This window comes from Lytechinus variegatus, chromosome 1 (genome assembly GCF_018143015.1).
Source record: "Lytechinus variegatus isolate NC3 chromosome 1, Lvar_3.0, whole genome shotgun sequence".
In the NCBI taxonomy this organism is placed as follows: Eukaryota; Metazoa; Echinodermata; class Echinoidea; order Temnopleuroida; family Toxopneustidae; genus Lytechinus; species Lytechinus variegatus.
This window is the reverse complement of record NC_054740.1, coordinates 30,190,646-30,212,039: the sequence shown is the minus strand read 5'-3', so window position 1 is coordinate 30,212,039 and position 21,394 is coordinate 30,190,646.

Here is a 21,394-nt window from a genome sequence, read left to right as displayed (position 1 = left end):
ACTTTCTCCATTCCATGTGTGCTGATGAGGAGTTTAGTGAAATACATTGTAGTGTCCGCCAAAACTCTGGAGACTTGCTTCACGATAGGTCCACTCTGAAGATTCAAATACATTGCTATTACCTAAATTATCAGAGCTCCCACTGATCACGTCTTTACACTTAGGCCGCCATGTACTCCTAGAATCTCCGCTGGGTAGATTCAACCTCTTCTCTCGTAGTTGGAAACCTGATGAATTCATTCTTTCCCCTTGCGATAGCCTCAGAAACATTTCTGATGACACTGTAAACATCTGATTTGGACATTGCTGCCTCGTTCCCATGCATCCTCTGGAATGAACCTGAATAAGAAAAATAAATTCCAATGAATAGAATTTGAATGGGATAATCTTTCAGGGAAACAAAATGCAATTATAAATAGAGCATAGGTCTAGATAAAGAACATGAAAAATTGAATGAAACGTATTAATTTAGGCTTTAAGTAGAATGGGCTATACATTCACAATTCGAAATACGTTTTTGGTTCAAACATGCAATACTGTTAATATTTCATACTCTTCTGGAACTACTTTCTCTGTTCATGATGTCCATCAGCTACAGGAAATGTGTCTCTAATCAGTTGCGCTGAGCAGGCTACAATTCCCAATTTAGAACAGTTTCCATTGGTGTACACTCTCCACAAAAACACCAGTCATTGTAAGCGAGTCTGTCGCCCTCTGGAGCCAATGCTGATGGAAATGGAGGTGCACTGTCACTAGAGCCATTGCGTTGTCTTTAACATTGCCTCCCCTGAATTTCCTGTGCCATATATTTATACTGAACCCTTTTGTTTTGTAAAGCAAGAAAGAGGCTTTATGGGTTTTGAATTCAGTTTGTTATGTCATATGAAAGTGCTGCTGGGGTTAGTGTTGTCATTTTTTTAATATGTCATTGTATGGATTTCTGACTTTTTGAAATCCAGAAATGCAATCCCAAATTTACAAAATAGGTGCTCACTACCTGTACCTTCTGCATTAAAAAAAATGTTGTATAGGTAAAGGATAATTGATCAATTTGCATTTTTAATCTTGAAATCATCATTTGTAATACCTGTGAGGTTCTTGTCTGCCCTATAGGACAGGGCTTTGGTTTTTAGCTCATGCCATTTCTTCCTGGCCTCTGCCCAGTCCCTTTCTAGGCCACCTGCATCTCGAAGGCACTATGTGGCCTTCGTCCACCCTCTCCTCTTGCATTCCTCAACCTGAATTTTTTTTTTATCAAAGCAATAACCTGTGGTTATTCAGTTAATTTCCCATTAGAAAAGTAAAGTTAACCATTGATGCCTTTTTAATGGTCTTGGACCCCCCTCCCCCAAGTGAGCACTGCCTTATGAAAGAGAATGGCAGAGGAAAGACAGTGATGAAATATTTTAAATCTCTTCTTAACATCATAAAGTTAAGTTTCCAGTCTGTCATCAGTAGTGAAGGACTCATCACCCATAATGCAGTATCCCCTCAGGCCAAGTGCCAAAGAATGTTGGATATCTTTGTTACCCATGGCTGAATTTCCTCTTGCCCCTTCTTGTTGCTCAGCATTGATCTCTTTCATCATCCGGTTTTTGCATCCATACCATATACCCCATTGATGGTTGACCGACCTATACTTCTTTGTTCTTTTCATTAATGTTACTATCTGTGGATGAGCATCTGTAACAACACTGATGACATTAATCTTCACACAATCTAGGCCTTGCTCAAATCCTATCCACTCCATGTTGGGTGATTAACCCCTTGCCTTCTGCACAGGTGCAGATGTAGTATGAAGGATCTTCTTCTTTTCCTCATCACAGAAGGAGTGTGTCATCATACTTGCTCTGTACTCCTCCCAGGGGTGGAACCAGATGACCCTTAAGGGCTACAATGAACAAGTTTTATTTTTTAACCATACAGACATCTTCACATAACATGACTTGACTCTAGCATACCTACATCTGAGAGTTGGTGTACCCCATATGAACAAACATGGATCCTCTTCATCCAAGGATAAATAAGTACAGTAAAACCATGGTTTAACCATAATGTGTCTGTCCCAATTTACTCCTGTTATGTCATTGTTTACAATGGATCTACGGTACAGTAAAACCATGGATTAATCATGGTAGTAACAGTACACCATGGTAAATCCAAAGTGGCTTTAACTCAATCATGACAATTGCCCACATTTTGTGGTTTGGATCAATAGCATTTGATGAATATCCATGAAAAATATGCCAGATGCATGAGCAGAGAGAGCAAAAATTTCTGCTCATGATGTATTTGTTGAAAATGCATTATCACATGGCATTTTACACCAGGAATAAAATAAAAATATTCAAATACATTGCTATTATGTAAATTATGTGAGCTCCCACTGATCACGTCTTTACACTACAGTCGTCATGTACTCCTAGAATCTCCACTGGGTAGATTCAACCTCTTCTCTCGTAGTTGGAAACCTGATGAATTCATTCTTTCCTCTTGCGATAGCCTCAGAAACATTTCTGATGACACTGTAAACAGCTGATTGGGACATTGCTGCCTCGTTCCCATGCATCCTCTGGAATGAACCTGAATAAGAAAAATAAATTCCAATGAATAGATTTTGAATGGGATAATCTTTCAGGGAAACCAAAAGCAATTATAAATTAAGCATAGATAAAGAACATGAATAATTGAATGAAACGTATTAAACGTAGATAAAAGTAAGGCTTTAAGTAGAATCGGCTATGCATTCACAATTCTAAAGGGGTTTTTCATTCAAAGATGCTATACTGTTAATATTTCATACTCTTCTGGAACTACTTCAACTTGAAGTTCAACTTTCACATAACGTCCATCAGCTACAGGAAATGTGTCTCTAATCAGTTGCGCAGAGCAGGCTACAACTCTCAATTTAGAACAGTTTCCATTGGTGTACACTCTCCAAAAAAACACCAGTCATTGTCTTTAATAAAAGAGTTATATAAAATAAAGCCCATCTAAGAGCATGATTACATACTGGACATTCCACACTTCCTGTACCTTCTGCATTAAAAAATGTTGTATAGGTAAAGGATCATTGATCAATTTAACTTAACTTAAAATACCTGTTAGGTTCTTGTCCGCCCTATATGACAGGGCTTTAGTTTTCAACTCCTGCCATTTCTTCCTGGCCTCTGCCCAGTCCCTATCTGGGCCCCCTGCAGCATGAAGGCACTGTGTGGCCTTCGTCCACCCTCTATTCTTGCATTCCTCAACCTGAAAAGAATAGATTCATAAAAGAAAATCTAGTACAATTGAAACAATAGACAAGACTTAACGCAATACTCCCGTTCATTACATGATCAATGCATGCCTCTAAATCGTTGAGCCCCAATATGTGAATGTTGTATTTTCTCTAAGATAAACTTAATATGGGGTTCTAAGCTAATATAATTTTAGAATTAATGAGTCTGCAGTCACGTTTCCAAGAACATTGACTTTGCTGGTTTACACGCTTTTCAATGACCTTGTGTGCGTGCGTTGATAGATTGTCAGATCCGCGCGTAAAGATTAGGGTGAAATTTTTATGATAATCTTTGTAGAGCTTCTAGTTGCTAAGAGAGGCTGTGTCTGAGCAACCATTTGACCTTAGGGCAAAATATCTTATATTTCTCCGTCAGAGATGAGGGGAACAATAGATGCGGATTAAAAGAATAAGCATCATTTGATTTGACATGTATTTATCCTACTTGCGGAATTAAACCATAAAGTAAAGCCATCCTACATACCCTGGCTTCACAAAATCCTACCTTGCCAAACAGTACCTCCTTGTTGGCTGCCACATATTCGATGAGTGCTTAAAGGGGAATCCAACCCAAATAAATACTTGTTTTGTAAGAAAAAAATCAGACAAGTTGATAGGTGAAAGTTTGAACAAACAACAAGAAAGTTATGAATTTTTAAAAGTTGTAAATATTGGTAATCACTATACCCATGGAGACTTCAAATTGGCCGCATATGGGATGTCATAGTGATGTAAGGCAAGGACTACTCTTCCATGTACTCTAATACATATTATGACTAAAATGTAATTTTCCTCAAAAGTTTTATTTCAAATTATATTTTTCTTTCATGAGGACATACAACAATATACTACCTGGGTTATATTTAGATCACAGCCCCAGGGGAATGGGTACTTAGGAGAAAACCACAAATCTGTGATAATAAAGTACATGGCCTATGGGAAAGTTGTCTTTGCCCCTTGTCATAATTTACTTACTCAGTTGCCAATTTGAAATCTACATAGTATTAGTGATCTCAATTTTAAAGCATCTATAACTTTCCTATTGCTGGTCTGATTTCTTTCAAACTTTCACCATTCTGTTTGATTTATTTTTCTCCTTTCCAGCACAACATTTTATGGCTAAGGCTGGATTCCCCTTTAAATCTCCGCCAGCGAAAAATTGCGTTGTCTCTCTCTTTTCTGTGGAAATAAATGGAAAGTCAAATGACAATTTGCGTGTGAATTCATTATGTATATAATACAAGGGTGTTGGATGACATCGTGGTCAATTATCATCAAGCATTTTGAGCATATATGTAATATCAAATATTCATTAACCCTTACTTAACTGGAAGGGGGTTAATTTTGCCCCTCCCAGCCTCCCTCCGACGTTTTTTTTGCATAAATTTGTTAAAAATGTAATAATTGATATTCTCATCGAAAATTAGTATTATACTAGCCATATAAACTTGCAAACACAACATTTATTGCAAATTGCATGCACTCATTTGCATAATTAGTTTATTAAAAACATAATTATTTTTTGGAAAATTTTACTGTATGGACTTGTAGTTTACATCCAGCTCTACGTGCTTGCAAATTTTGACCCCTACCCAATATCCTCAATTTAATCCAAGGCCATCCAAATATTTATAGACTGAGGCTAAAGTAATATGCCCTTTATGCCTCTACTCTTTGTAACCTGTGGTAATTCAATTAATTTCCCATTAGAAAAGTAAAGTTAACCATTGATGCCTATTTAATGGTTTTTGACCCAGCCCCTCCCCCAAGTGAGCACCGCCTTACCTTTTCTTTAAGTGCCTTTTCTTAGAATAGCTTTGTCCTATTTCGAGCCCAAATATGCATTTGCATTTAGTAATAACCCTTGAAAAAAAAGAAACATGGATCCATGGTATGGTAAAACCATAGTTTTACTGTTCTATGGATCCATTATACCATGAAATAATAGGAGTAAATTGGAAATATTGAAAAATAATATTGAAATATAATGGTTTTGCCATGGATATTCCATGGTGAAACTGGTTTTTCCCTGTTTTTACCATGGTAAAACCAAGTTGATACCACAGTGAAACTGCAAAGTGAACCATGGTAAGACCACGGCAAAACCATGGTTAATCATATGTCTGTACCGATTTACGCGTGTTATTTCATGGAATATGAAAGAGAATAGCAGAGGAAATACAGTGATGAAATCTTTTAAATCTCTTCTTAACATCATAAAGTTAAGTTTCCAGTCTGTCATCAGTAGTGAAGGACTCATCACCCATAATGCAGTATCCCCTCAGGCCAAGTGCCAAAGAAGGTTGAATATCTTTGTTACCCACCTCTTACCCCTTCTTGTTGCTCAGCATTGATCTCTTTCATCATCAGGTTTTTGCATCCATACCATATACCCCATTGATGGTTGATCGACTCATACTTCTTTGTTCTTTTCATTAATGTTACTATCTGTGGATGAGCATCTGTAACAACACTGATGATATTAATCTTCACACAATCTAGGCCTTGCTCAAATCCTATCCACTCCATGTTGGGTGATTAACCCCTTGCCTTCTGCACAGGTGCAGATGTAGTATGAAGGATCTTCTTCTTTTCCTCATCACAGAAGGAGTATGTCATCATACTTGCTCTGTACTCCTCCCAGGGGTGGAACCAGATGACCCTTAAGGGCTGCCATGAACAAGTTTTATTTTTAAACCATACAGACATCTTCACATAACATGACTTGACTTTAGCATACCTACATCTGAGGGTTGGTGTACCCCATATGAACAAACATGGATCCTCTTCATCCAAGGATAAAAAACTACAGTAAAACCATGGTTTAACCATAATATGTCTGTCCCAATTTACTCCTGTTATGTCATTGTTTACAATGGATCTACGGTACAGTAAAACCATGGATTAATCATGGTAGTAACAGTACACCATGGTAAATCCAAAGTGGCTTTAACTCAATCATGACAATTGCCCATATTTTGTGGTTTGGATCAATAGCATTTGATAAATATCCATGAAAAATATGCCAGATGCATGAGCAGAGAGAGCAAAAATTTCTGCTCATGATGTATTTGTTTATAAAGCATTATCACATGGCATTTTACACCAGGAATTAAAAAAAAAATATTCAAATACATTGCTATTATGTAAATTATGTGAGCTCCCACTGATCACGTCTTTACACTACAGTCGTCATGTACTCCTAGAATCTCCACTGGGTAGATTCAACCTCTTCTCTCGTAGTTGGAAACCTGATGAATTCATTCTTTCCTCTTGCGATAGCCTCAGAAACATTTCTGATGACACTGTAAACAGCTGATTGGGACATTGCTGCCTCGTTCCCATGCATCCTCTGGAATGAACCTGAATAAGAAAAATAAATTCCAATGAATAGATTTTGAATGGGATAATCTTTCAGGGAAACCAAAAGCAATTATAAATAAAGCATAGATAAAGAACATGAAAAATTGAATGAAATGTATTAAACATAGATAAAAGTAAGGCTGTAAGTAGAATCGGCTATGCATTCACAATTCTAAAGGGGTTTTTCATTCAAAGATGCAATACTGTTAATATTTCATACTCTTCTGGAACTACTTCAACTTGAAGTTCAACTTTCACATAACGTCCATCAGCTACAGGAAATGTGTCTCTAATCAGTTGCGCAGAGCAGGCTACAACTCCCAATTTAGAACAGTTTCCATTGGTGTACACTCTCCAAAAAAAAACACCAGTCATTGTCCTTAATAAAAGAGTTATATAAAATAAAGCCCATCTAAGAGCATGATACATACTGGACATTCCACACTTCCTGTACCTTCTGCATTAAAAAAAATGTTGTATAGGTAAAGGATCATTGATCAATTTAACTTAACTTAAAATCATCATTTGTAATACCTGTTAGGTTCTTGTCCGCCCTATATGACAGGGCTTTAGTTTTCAACTCCTGCCATTTCTTCCTGGCCTCTGCCCAGTCCCTATCTGGGCCCCCTGCAGCATGAAGGCACTGTGTGGCCTTCGTCCACCCTCTCTTCTTGCATTCCTCAACCTGAAAAGAATAGATTTATAAAAAAAATCTAGTACAATTGAAACAATAGACAAGACTTAACGCAATACTCCCGTTCATTACATGATCAATGCATGCCTCTAAATCGTTGAGCCCCAATATGTGAATGTTGTATTTTCTCTAAGATAAACTTAATATGGGGTTCTAAGCTAATATAATTTTAGAATTAATGAGTCTGCAGTCACGTATCCAAGAACATTGACTTTGCTGGTTTACACGCTTTTCAATGACCTTGTGTGCGTGCGTTGATAGATTGTCAGATCCGCGCGTAAAGATTAGGGTGAAATTTTTATGATAATCTTTGTAGAGCTTCTAGTTGCTAAGAGAGGCTGTGTCTGAGCAACCATTTGACCTTAGGGCAAAATATCTTATATTTCTCCGTCAGAGATGAGGGGAACAATAGATGCGGATTAAAAGAATAAGCATCATTTGATTTGACATGTATTTATCCTACTTGCGGAATTAAACCATAAAGTAAAGCCATCCTACATACCCTGGCTTCACAAAATCCTACCTTGCCAAACAGTACCTCCTTGTTGGCTGCCACATATTCGATGAGTGCTTAAAGGGGAATCCAACCCAAATAAATACTTGTTTTGTAAGAAAAAAATCAGACAAGTTGATAGGTGAAAGTTTGAACAAACAACAAGAAAGTTATGAATTTTTAAAAGTTGTAAATATTGGTAATCACTATACCCATGGAGACTTCAAATTGGCCGCATATGGGATGTCATAGTGATGTAAGGCAAGGACTACTCTTCCATGTACTCTAATACATATTATGACTAAAATGTAATTTTCCTCAAGTTTTATTTCAAATTATATTTTTCTTTCATGAGGACATACAACAGTATACTACCTGGGTTATATTTAGATCACAGCCCCAGGGGAATGGGTACTTAGGAGAAAACCACAAATCTGTGATAATAAAATACATGGCCTATGGGAAAGTTGTCTTTGCCCCTTGTCATAATTTACTTACTCAGTTGCCAATTTGAAATCTACATAGTATTAGTGATCTCAATTTTAAAGCATCTATAACTTTCCTATTGCTGGTCCGATTTCTTTCAAACTTTCACCATTCTGTTTGATTTATTTTTCTCCTTTCCAGCACAACATTTTATGGCTAAGGCTGGATTCCCCTTTAAATCTCCGCCAGCGATAAATTGCGTTGTCTCTCTCTTTTCTGTGGAAATAAATGGAAAGTCAAATGACAATTTGCGTGTGAATTCATTATGTATATAATACAAGGGTGTTGGATGACATCGTGGTCAATTATCATCAAGCATTTTGAGCATATATGTAATATCAAATATTCATTAACCCTTACTTACAGCCTCCCTCCGACGTTTTTTTTGCATAAATTTGTTAAAAATGTAATAATTGATATTCTCATCGAAAATTAGTATTATACTAGCCATATAAACTTGCAAACACAACATTTATTGCAAATTGCATGCACTCATTTGCATAATTAGTTTATTAAAAACATAATTATTTTTTGGAAAATTTTACTGTATGGACTTGTAGTTTACATCCAGCTCTACGTGCTTGCAAATTTTGACCCCTACCCAATATCCTCAATTTCTTTAAGTGCCTTTTCTTAGAATAGCTTTGTCCTATTTCGAGCCCAAATATGCATTTGCATTTAGTAATAACCCTTGAAAAAAAAGAAACATGGATCCATGGTATGGTAAAACCATAGTTTTACTGTTCTATGGATCCATTATACCATGAAATAATAGGAGTAAATTGGAAATATTGAAAAATAATATTGAAATATAATGGTTTTGCCATGGATATTCCATGGTGAAACTGGTTTTTCCCTGTTTTTACCATGGTAAAACCAAGTTGATACCACAGTGAAACTGCAAAGTGAACCATGGTAAGACCACGGCAAAACCATGGTTAATCATATGTCTGTACCGATTTACGCGTGTTATTTCATGGAATATGAAAGAGAATAGCAGAGGAAATACAGTGATGAAATCTTTTAAATCTCTTCTTAACATCATAAAGTTAAGTTTCCAGTCTGTCATCAGTAGTGAAGGACTCATCACCCATAATGCAATATCCCCTCAGGCCAAGTGCCAAAGAAGGTTGGATATCTTTGTTACCCATGGCTGAATTTCCTCTTGCCCCTTCTTGTTGCTCAGCATTGATCTCTTTCATCATCAGGTTTTTGCATCCATACCATATACCCCATTGATGGTTGACCGACTCATACTTCTTTGTTCTTTTCATTAATGCTGGTATCTGTGGATGAGCATCTGTAACAACACTGATGACATTAATCTTCACACAATCTAGGCCTTGCTCAAATCCTATCCACTCCATGTTGGGTGATTAACCCCTTGCCTTCTGCACAGGTGTAGAAGGATGAAGCTTCTTCTTTTCCTCATCACAGAAGGAGTATGTCATCATACTTGCTCTGTACTCCTCCCAGGGGTGGAACCAGATGACCCTTAAGGGCTACAATGAACAAGTTTTAGTTTTTAACCATACAGACATCTTCACATAACATAGGTATGTTACAAAAAAAATAAAATTTACAATTGAAGATATTGGTTTATTTTATCATTTGAAGCTCAGCAAGACCTTTCATTTGCTACCTCATTTGACCCAATAGCCTCAGTAATAAAAAAGTTATGCCAATTTAAAGCTAGCGAAAATCATCAATATAATTCTTATGTATTCTTTTGTTTTTAAAACAAAAGCTGTGATCAGAACTGTGACCAAATTGTGACCAAATTACCCTTTTGAGAAGAAAATTTAACATAACTTTCTTTAGAATGAAGATTTTTGCATGAAATTTTCAGCAATGATAGATAAGTTTATGCTGAAACAGAACAAATATATTTTAGCAAGGATAATGACATAGTTAATTAATCAATTAATTAACAAATTAATTAATATAAACATGATATCACTCATTAAATCTGTATAACTCTTAATTGCAACAAAGCTGAGAAAGTTTACAGAAACATAATTATAATTTTTCTACAATTACACTGGATTGGAATAAATTTCTACAATTAATTGATTAAATAATTAGCCATCTGATTAATCAATTAATTATGTCAAAATTTACAAATGTCTAAGCGCAAATCAAATGTTGGTTTTAGATTAGATATTAAAGAGTTTTTTAGGGGTTGATTAATTGATTAAATTAATGATAATTTACATAATAAAATCACATTTATTATGTAAAGTTCTGTCAAATGATTAGAATTGTGTTAGATCAACTACAGTATTTGGTCTTTTCCATGGTACGGTAATACAAAATGCTTTTTATATAATCAATTGTGAATTAACTTTTTTTCATTTCATGATATTTTCAAGTCATTGCATTTACTTTTAGGAAATGTAATAGCAAATACATGTACATGAATAACAAATAAATCAACAACCTGATTATTATATTAACCTGTCTGTTTATCATATTCTTATACCTTTCATGCAAAAATAAGGTCGCCATGAAGCAAGTCAGCAGCCAGCTGGAACATGGGGATGTCATAATCCTCGGCATCATCATCATAACTCTCAGCTTCTCCCCAATAGGCAACTGTGTGCACTTTATTGTTTTTTAGTTTTTCAATTTTTGCATTGTACACTTTCAACTCATGGTTTTCATACCAAGCATGGCAGGCTTTCTTCCCAACCACCTTTCCACCAATAATGTCTTGTAGGTCATCCACTTTGGAATAATCCAAGTTTGGATACTCTGTGCGGATACTGTCAAGATCAGTTTCTTTAAGTTTCCTTTCCAGCTTTTTCCTTTCCTTTGTGTTCTGTACATTCAGCTTATCCTTCTCTCTTTTCATGATCGTTGACCTCAATTCTTTCTGTTCTTTCTTTCTTTTGTTACGGTGCGTTCTTCCCAACTTCACTGCTTTTCGCAGAATTTCTTCCCTCCTCTCTACCTGAAGCTCATCTAGATACTCAACTGTCCTGTTTTTGCAGGCACGCATGCGACAAGAAAGGAAACACACGGTGGCATTTGGGGACCTTTGCTTTGCGGAACTTAATATTCCCATGATTTCCTCTGCATCCATATTGTGGGGTCTCGCTGACGCAGCCTCCTCCTTCAACTTGTCAGTGATGTCAAGTTCAAAATACTTGCTGTATTGTCGTTCCAGCACCCCGATGACAGCACTGATGCAACTTGACATCATTACTTTAAACTGGGGATCTTCTGGAACCTCCTTCAATTTTAAAAAGGTTGAATCAGACTTTCCAACTTCAGCTCCAAAGAAGTCTGTGGTTGCTGTAAGGAGGCGCTCTGGATGTTGCCCAGCTTCCTTCAATGCTGCTACTACTTCATGCACGATGTTGATGGCCTCAATGTGGTTGACCTGATGATCACTATCTGTGTAGAAGTTAGTCTTTCAAGGACCGGTGAGATATTTTCCAAGTAGACCTAATACTTGGAGTTCTACTTTGGCAGTCGCCGTCTTAAAGTCATGCAAAACTGCACTCCTTAAACTGCCACAGGATGTGCCACTACTGAGTAACTCTACAAAGTCATCATAGAATTCAATAAGTTTTCCACTGATATGGAACAGGATGTGGAGCCTGTTACCACGGTAACGTGGCAAAACACCCCGTGGGATTCCTTTGCTGTCCAGGAAGGAAACAACCCCTCGTGGATCTCCTTTTCCACATTTATATCTCATTTTGTTCATCTGAACTACAATGTTGCCAGCAACACAATCCTTGCCATACACCCATCCCCTGGATTCCTCATGTTGCTTTAAGGCAGACCGAACTGCTGTGGCAATGGTGTCAAGGGGGTGGAGATGGCAGTTAAGTTCTGTAAGGGTTTTCCCCCATTCACTGTTAACTTGGCGTATTGCTGCATGATTTGAAGCACATCTGTCTGTCAATGTGTTTGGTATATTTGCTACCATTGTATCCTTTGCTTCATTCAAATTTGCATCATTGTTAAAATAGCAGTATGTGTCTGCCAAGTTGTCAACTGTGCTGCAGATGTGTGTAGCGTAGTCTTCTGCTGTTCCCCCAGCCAATACATCTACAGCGGCAGCGAGGCATTTATCTTTACTCGTGAAATGGATTCTATTAATATGAGTTTCCTCCTGAGTTGTTGCATCAAACCTCATGGTTAGGTTATGCAGTGATGCCAACCAGTACGATTTTATCGTATTTAGTACGATAAAACAAGTAAAATACGACAGTACGATTTTGGCCATCAAAAATACGATTTCCCGACTTTCTGTCATAGTCCTGCTTTTGTCCCATGTGTTGTGTATGTATGCGCCCGCCCGTGAGTGAGCAGTGAAGCCATATCATATATGTAATTTAAATATCTGAAAAGCCCAAATCAAGTAACTTTCAATTTACGATAAGCACAGTTTCAAATTGCCAAGTGCGTGTTTTTTTCAGTACCATAAAAAGTGAGCTACGTCCGTCTTTTTTTTTCCTGTAATACATGTACGCGCGTGCTTCCAATAGCGGTAACAGTTTTTCCCAACTTCACCATGTGCAATTTCTAATGCACACATTTCCAGTCAGGATATCACAATTCTGTGATATAGTAATTTGAATTGCACAGGAGATAAATCCCCGTTCACAACACAGGATATGCGAGTCTTGTATCCTCACAGTCGCCGACTTTGCTTGTCAAATCGGAGCCTTATTAATCCAAAGTCAATAGTTGTGAATTATAGCTTTTTAATTTCTTTCTTGGTGAGGGGTAAATATCAGACAATAAATCATCAAACAAGGCTCCATCTAAAAAAAAAATAGGAGGACGCCGTGCACGCGAGTGTGGTACTTGGATGCTGTTAGCTAGCCAGTTTGAGCTCATATTCTCTGCCAGAGCTCTGGGTGAGAATTCTATCAGTAATTGCCTAAGTGATGGCGATTTTCTGTTTCAGATTGAGTTAAGATTTCATGTTAATTTTTGAAAACTGTAAAAAAACTTCATGATTTCTTCATTGTGATGAATATTTAAGTTATTAATGAATACATTTTGTCTCACCTGCGAAGCAGAGTGAGACCATAGGTGCCGCTTTTCCGACGGTGGCGGCGGCGTCAACATCAAATCTTAACCTGAGGTTAAGTTTTTGAAATGACGTCATAACTTAGAAAGTATATGGACCTAGTTAATAAAACTTGGCCATAAGGTTAATCAAGTATTACTGAACATCCTATTAGAGTTTCATGTCACATGACCAAGGTCAAAGGTCATTTAGGGTCAATGAACTTTGGCCGAATTGGGGATATCTGTTGAATTCCCATCATAACTTTGAAAGTTTATGGATCTGATTCATGAAACTTGGACATAATAGTAATCAAGCATCACTGAACATTTGTGCAAGTTTCAGGTGTCATGACTAAGGTCAAAGGTCATTTAGGGTCAATGAACTTTGGCCGAATCAGGGGTATCTGTTGAATTACCATCATAACTTTGAAAGTTTATTGGTCTAGTTCATTAAACTTGGACATTAGAGTAATCAAGTATCTCTGAACATCCTGTGCGCGTTTCAGGTCACATGACCAAGGTCAAAGGTCAATGAACTTTGGCCAAATTGGGTGTATCTGTTGAATTACCATCATAACTTTGAAAGTTTATGGATCTGATTCATGAAACTTGGACATAATAGTAATCAAGCATCACTGAACATTTTGTGCAAGTTTCAGGTGTCATGATTAAGGTCAAAGGTCATTTAGGGTCAATGAACTTTGGCCGAATCAGGGGTATCTGTTGAATTACCATCATAACTTTGAAAGTTTATTGGTCTAGTTCATTAAACTTGGACATTAGAGTAATCAAGTATCACTGAACATCCTGTGCGAGTTTCAGGTCACACGATTAAGGGCAAAGGTCATGTAAGGTCAATGAACCTTGGCCATGTTGGGTTTTTTTGTTGAATAACCATCATATCTCTAAGTTTATTGGTCTAGTTCATAAAAAGTGGACAAAAGAGTAACCATGTATCACTGAACATCTTGTGCGAGTTAGAGTAGTATTCAAAGTCAGCACTGCTGCTATATTGAACCGCGTGATGCAGGTGAGACGGCCAGAGGCATTCCACTTGTTACAGAATTTAGACTCTCCCAGAATGAAAGGCATTTTCTGTGAAGATCTGCGTTTTCAAATAACTTGTGAAAAACTTAAGGTACATGAACCTACAATACATGTACATTTAAAAATTTACATGTAGCCTGTGGGCTGTGGCTATGTGCTGGAATTTGAATAGACTGAGTTAGATATTGATTTAATTTCTTCATTTCTTGAACATAATTTACATGCAATCCAAGTGCACCTCACAAACACTCACCCACACCCGTGATTCTAACCATGAAAAAACCTTAAATTTTTTTTTGTAAATTTATTATTTGATCTGAATTCTCTATTTTTTATATGTTTATTTTATTCATTTATTTAGATTTTTTTTTTGGGGGTTCATTGTTTGTGGTTCATTAAAGATGAAAAGTAAATATAAGCCCATGTAAAGGGGATGTGGAGTGAGGGTGTCAAAACACACTTAAACATTTAAATCTGATTTCTTAGTTGTTTGAATAAGCCTATTACTTAGCATGCTATTTCTGTACTAATTGAAAATTGCAGGAGCTGCGCTTACTACAAACAAATTTGGAGGGTGGTTCACAGTTATATTCTTTTTTTTTTATTGCCCCTTGTTCCAGAAAATTGCCCCCCGGTTCCTGTAAAACGCTCGCGAGCCGGGGGCAATTTTTTTTTAAATTGCCCCCGGCCTGCAGCTGCTTAATTCAAGGCTTGCACTGGTCATATTGAGTTTTTGTGAAAATCTGATTTTTCACTAAAAAATATGATTTTTGAGGATATTCAGTCTGATTTTTTGTGTCAAGAGGTTGGCATCTCTGGTTATTAGTATCCATGATCATCTCTGCCGTTTGGAGTTCAGCGATTGCCCCCAATTCTCTTGCCATCAGTTCTACAGTTGAACGTTGAGGAACACTCTCCAGGTCCAGACCATTCCTTTTATGAAATTTCTCCAAAAGAATAGGAATGTTGGCCGTCGGCGTCTTATTCACAATACAGTCAAACACCTTCATCCGAGTATTTCCCGAGTAAGTTTTCTTGTCAAATTTAGCACTTATACTAGACTGTTCAGCTGCCTCTATATTTTCTTTCAAAACTAAATTTTGAGTTTCAAGATCTTTCACTTCATCTTGGCATCTTGCTAAAGAACTAACAACACTCTGATGCTTAAGAACAGACACATAGTTCTTTTTTCTTTTGTTTGCCTTCAGAAGTTCTCTGTGTGCTTTCTTGAGTTTATTTAACTTCATTCTGGTGGCCTCAAGTTCCATTGCCACAGCATTGTCATTCAGTTGATTTTGCAGCTCCTTGATCTTCTTATCCTTAAGGAGTATTTGTTTCTGTTTGCTTTTCAAGGACTGGTTGATCACACGTTTGGGTGTTTTCAATTTTGCTTTGAGAGCAGTGTGCTTAGCCAGAAGCTCTGCCCTTGATGATGACATGAAGAGCAATCTTTTTTTAAGTTTCTGTTTTCTAGGTGTTAATACCTTTGAGCTGCTTCTTGTTGCTATTGATGATTTATTTGATGATACAGATGCTGATGGAGTTGAACTTGTTGAAGGTGGATTGTCCATAATTTCTGTTTCTGTTGATGTTGAAAGAGCACTGTCTTTCATGTCGGTTGATGTTGAAGGAGAGTTGTGGTCTTGTGGAACTTGAGCAGCAGGTGATGGAGTGTGTTTGTTGCTTGTGTTCTTCTCTGGTAGGATGAATGATTCGTTACATATTGCTGAAAAGACTTGAAATTCCTTGGGATTGGTAAGTTTTTTGTATTTCTCAAGAGTTCTGTTGCAAAGACCCTGCACCCTTGAAATGGAAATATCACTGGAATATCCATCCACATCAGACAGCAGATATTGTGCTGACAAACGTCTCTCAGTTTCTGAGCGATTTTTGCATGACAGAATGTACAAATTAAGGACATGTCCATTACGCAAGTCTTCCTTTGAAGGTGGCAAAGTGGAGAATTCAGCTTCCAGGTGAGCCCTCGCTATTCCTTGCTTGGTATTTATACTCAGCTGACGTTTCTTCTTCGGAGGCATCTTCATAAATTAATGAAAAAAAAAACTTTAGCTCTTTTGAACTCTCAATTTTAAACTCTGATTGAGAGAAAAAATCATTTACATTGCACTATTGTATTTTTTGTTTGTTTGTTTGGGGAAGGGATGTAGATCAACAAATATTTTGATCCCTGCTTCTTTCAATAGGCTAAGGTTTATCAGATACAACAGACATCCACTACCCCCCCCCCCAAAAAAAAGAATTTTTCCTCTTTTTTTGTTTTGTTGAATGATACAATATTTTGTAAATGTTTTGATCGATTGTAATTATTTGATTTGTTAAATCAAAACATATTTAAAAAAAGAAGAGAAAAAAATATCCTGAGTCTCTGCATTTTTATTAATCTTTTTTCTTCTTTTTTTTTGTTTTGTTTTGTTTAATGATACAATAATTTGTATATGCTTTGATTGATTGTAATTGTGTGATTTGTTTTGATTTGTTCAATAAAACATATAAAAAAGAAGAAAAAATATATTGAGTCTCTGCATTTTTATTAATCTTTATTTAACTGGTGTTTGTATGTGTGCGTGTTTTTTTAAAGGGGGGGGGATAAAAAAATGACAACCCCCCCCCAAAAAAGGTAATCACTATCAAATCGTTCTCATTTGTTGAAAAAAAATGACAATTAAGCAAAAGAAAGAAGCATTCACTATTTATCGATGTCATTATGTTCCAGGGAAATTTTGAAAAGCAAAAAAAAAAAAAATTTAGGCCGGGCCCCTCATTAAAATGGGGGAAGGGGGAGGCACGGGCTGGATGTCCCCCCCCCCCTGAATCTGCCCCTGAACTCCGAAAGTAAAAAATATAATCAGATCTGATAAAAAAATAATTTCAATCACGGCACGTTCATTCTAACATCGCAACACACTATGTCTAATACATGTATATTACTGCATGTAATTCAGATTCATATGCCACAGACCATCACAACATTCAATCAAAATCCACCTTCATCCTTTCTATTTCAATTCATATCAATTCGGTAAGTGAAATTTATTTCAGAATACTAATTATAAAATTAATATTTTCCACTTTTGTTTCGGGAGAATTAATATTTTTATGAAAATATTTACTTTGAAATCGGGTATAACTATCATTTTCAGTCACTCACAACACAATACACTACTGTGCCATACGTATTACGCAACGAAGATGGCAAGTTGCAGCGGCAAATTCGGACCAACATCTCACTTTTCGCAACCAAAAAAATACATTTCGCATCAGTAGTTTTCGCTAAAATTTCACACAACACAAGAAAAGATGTTAAAAATCATATTACATACCTTTTTTGTCCCTCCCTATATGGTATCCAGTGGTAAAATTTCTTCAAATCAGACTTCTGTATAAAGTTTGCAATAAAATCTGGCTCTCCAATACAAAGCATAGCATATGAAACCAAAGATCGTAACTTCATCTCCCCTCTCTCTCTCTCAAAAAAAAAAGTTGATCAACCAATCAGAAGCCCACATTTTCTGAAGATTCCCATATACAGCCTTACAATCCCTGCACAGTGGTGCGGCAGGATTCGCTGCAGCGTGAGGGCACGTATTGCAACATACCTACATAACATGACTTGACTCTAGCATTCCTACATCTGAGGGTTGGTGTACCCCATATGAACAAACATGGATCCTCTTTATCCAAGGAGGGTTCCAACCAGGTTTAGTTGGAAGCCGGCAATGGAATTTTAAGAAGAAGTAGAAAATGTAAGATTTACGGACAGCACACACCAAAAGATGGATGAAAAGCGATTGCTCTTAAAGCCCACTTTAAGCTTTCAGCTCTGGTGAGCTAAAAAGTTTTCTGACGATTGTTGTCAATGATTTTTTTTCAGTGCAAACGGGAGAGTACCACTTTTTGTTGATTTCTGGCAGTTATGTGAATGATTGGTTGCATGCCGAGTTTGGGATTTTACCAAACTCAACCCAACATGCGTATCACCTACCCCAATAACCCTAAACCACTTACTCCTCCCCCCCTTGTAAATTCATGATAGTTACCATCATATGCTCTAGCATACCGAGGGAGCAGGAAGGAAGAGTAACACCTGCCTCAATAGATTTTTTTATGAACTTTCTTTTATTTTTTTGGGGGGGGGAGTTGCTTGCCCACTATTTTTTATGGGATAGGATTCAAGGAAAATGTTGATGACCTTAGACCTCTTTTGGAGGTCAGAAATTTATTGCCCTTACTGACAAGGTTTTCCTGGTACTCCATTTGTGGTAATTATCTATCTATTAAAGTGTTCACAACAGAAAAGTAAATAATTTTTGGCACATCATCTGATCCTAGGTGTCTGCAGACTGTCATGTCAAACATACAATTTCTCATAAGTCACTAAATTGAGCTGTAGCTATAACTCTTTGATTGTACACCTCCATTTTCCTGGGTTTTTCCAGGTAACTTCTATACCATCAATATTTTATGCTTGCTTTTCTGTTAGGAATGCAGTTTATGTGAACATTTTCCCACCAATGAAAGCTAACTTGTATAATTGATGGCAGGCTACGGGTATTGTGATTTACATTTGGCTTTTTATTTTTGAAGAAAGCACCTCCTGTGGATGGCAAAGATGATTGTTAATATAATTCTAACTTTTTCCTTTGACATTATAGCTATGTATTGCAAAATGCAACTGGAAGTTCGCAATATTTTTGTAATATTTTCCAGAAGGAATGAATTTAAATCATCTATGTGAAAAATGTTAATGCAACTTGGTTTTCATTTTTTCACAATTTTTTGTGCAAATTTATAAATGTGAACAGGCCAGTTTATGAATGTGTGTTTTGAATATTTTGGTAATGTTTATTTATGTTATGAAGAGGGGGGGGGGGGGGGGTGATGATCCATACGTGTATTGTGTATTTATACAAAGAATTACATGGTCATTTTAGTAATTGGCCAATAAATATGAGGATTCAGGGACCTGTCGTTGAAAGAGTTGCAATCATAAATTGATATTGTGATCTTACTTTGATTATTTTCAACCATTTGATTGCAACCTTTCATATAACATGGCCTTGGTATGTCTTATAGGTTTATTTAATTTTATCTTATTTGGAACTCAGAAATGTCCCCCCCCCCCTTGTTAAAATATATTTTGCTGCATGGATTGTATTTTAAGTGAGTCGCAATGATATGAGGAAATTACTGATCAGGATCAGAATATTCTTGGAAGAGGTATCATTATGTACATGTATCATCTTCTTCACACAAATATGTACTTCAATTTGTGATTGTCAATTTCACAATTTTTGTTCTTCCTATTTCGTGTTGTTATTTAAAATGAAAATTAAATTTTATGATGCAAACAATAAAAGTAGATGTCTTTTGTCATTTTGTGTGTATCCTTTTCATGTTTTTGTAATGGAAGTGCATATAGACCGTTCTGTAGTTTTAACTCATGGTTTAAATTACATCTAATATACGTACCCCCATCAAATGAAGTTTGAATAGGGAACATGAGTGAATAATAGTTGGTGTCAGTAGAGTATTGACATTTCTGCAAGGGGCACCTTGCTTTAAAGAATCAAATAGGGCTTGGTTTTTATAATCCAGTCAGTATGAATTAAGTGATTCTGTGTCAGGCAGCCACTAGGAGTTACACATGTTTTTATTTTTAGATTATATTTCAATGTGTCTATAAACTGGTTTACTTAAGTGACAAATAGTATGACATAAGGATGGTTTTGTTTCATAGGATGTGTAATTGAGCCTGAAAAGGGGCGAGAGAGAGAGAAACATACAGATAAAAGAACAAAAGAAAATGGGGCAGATACACAGGATGGGGAGGAATATCTAGGAGAAAGTGGGACAGAGAGAGGGGTGGGGAGAGGTAAAGAAGAAAGGGGGCAGAGAGAGGGTGGAGAGAGGTATAGAAGAAAGGGGGCAGAGAGAGGGTGGAGAGAGGTATAGAAGAAAGGGGGACAGAGAGAAGGGTGGGGAGAGGTATAGAAGAAAGGGGGCAGAGAGAGGTATAGAAGAAAGGGGGCAGAGAGAGGGTGGAGAGAGGTATAGAAGAAAGGGGGCAGAGAGAGGGTGGAGAGAGGTATAGAAGAAAGGGGGCAGAGAGAGGGTGGAGAGAGGTATAGAAGAAAGGGGGACAGAGAGAAGGGTGGGGAGAGGTGTATAAGAAAGGGGTCAAAGAGAGGGTGGGGAGAGGTATAGAAGAACTGGGACAGAGAGAAGGGTGGGGAGAGGTATAGAAGAAATAGGACAGAGAGAAGGGTGGGGAGAGGTATAGAAGAACTGGGACAGAGAGAAGGGTGGGGAGAGGTATAGAAGAAATAGGACAGAGAGAAGGGTGGGGAGAGGTATAGAAGAAATGGGACAAAAAAAAGGGTGGGGAGAGGTATAGAAGAAAGGGTCAAAGAGAGGGTGGGGAGAGGTGTATAAGAAAGGGGTCAAAGAGAGGGTGGAGAGATGTATAAAAGAAAGGGGGGCAGAGAGAAGGGTAGGGAGAGGTATAGAAGAAATGGGACAGAGAGAAGGATGGGAGAGGTATAGAAGAAATGGGACAGAGAGAAGGGTGGGGAGAGGTATAGAAGAAATTGGACAGAGAGAAGGGTGGGGAGAGGTATAGAAGAAATGGGACAAAAAAAAAGGGTGGGGAGAGGTATAGAAGAAATGGGACAGAGAGAAGGGTGGGGAGAGGTATAGAAGAAATGGGACAGAGAGAAGGGTGGGGAGAGGTATAGAAGAAATGGGACAGAGAGAAGGGTGGGGAGAGGTATAGAAGAAAGGGGACAGAGAGAAGGGTGGGGAGAGGTATAGAAGAAATGGGACAGAGAGAAGGGTGGGGAGAGGTATAGAAGAAAGGGGTCAAAGAGAAGGGTGGGGAGAGGTATAGAAGAAAGGGGACAGAGAGAAGGGTGGGGAGAGGTATAGAAGAAATGGGACAGAGAGAAGGGTGGGGAGAGGTATAGAAGAAATGGGACAG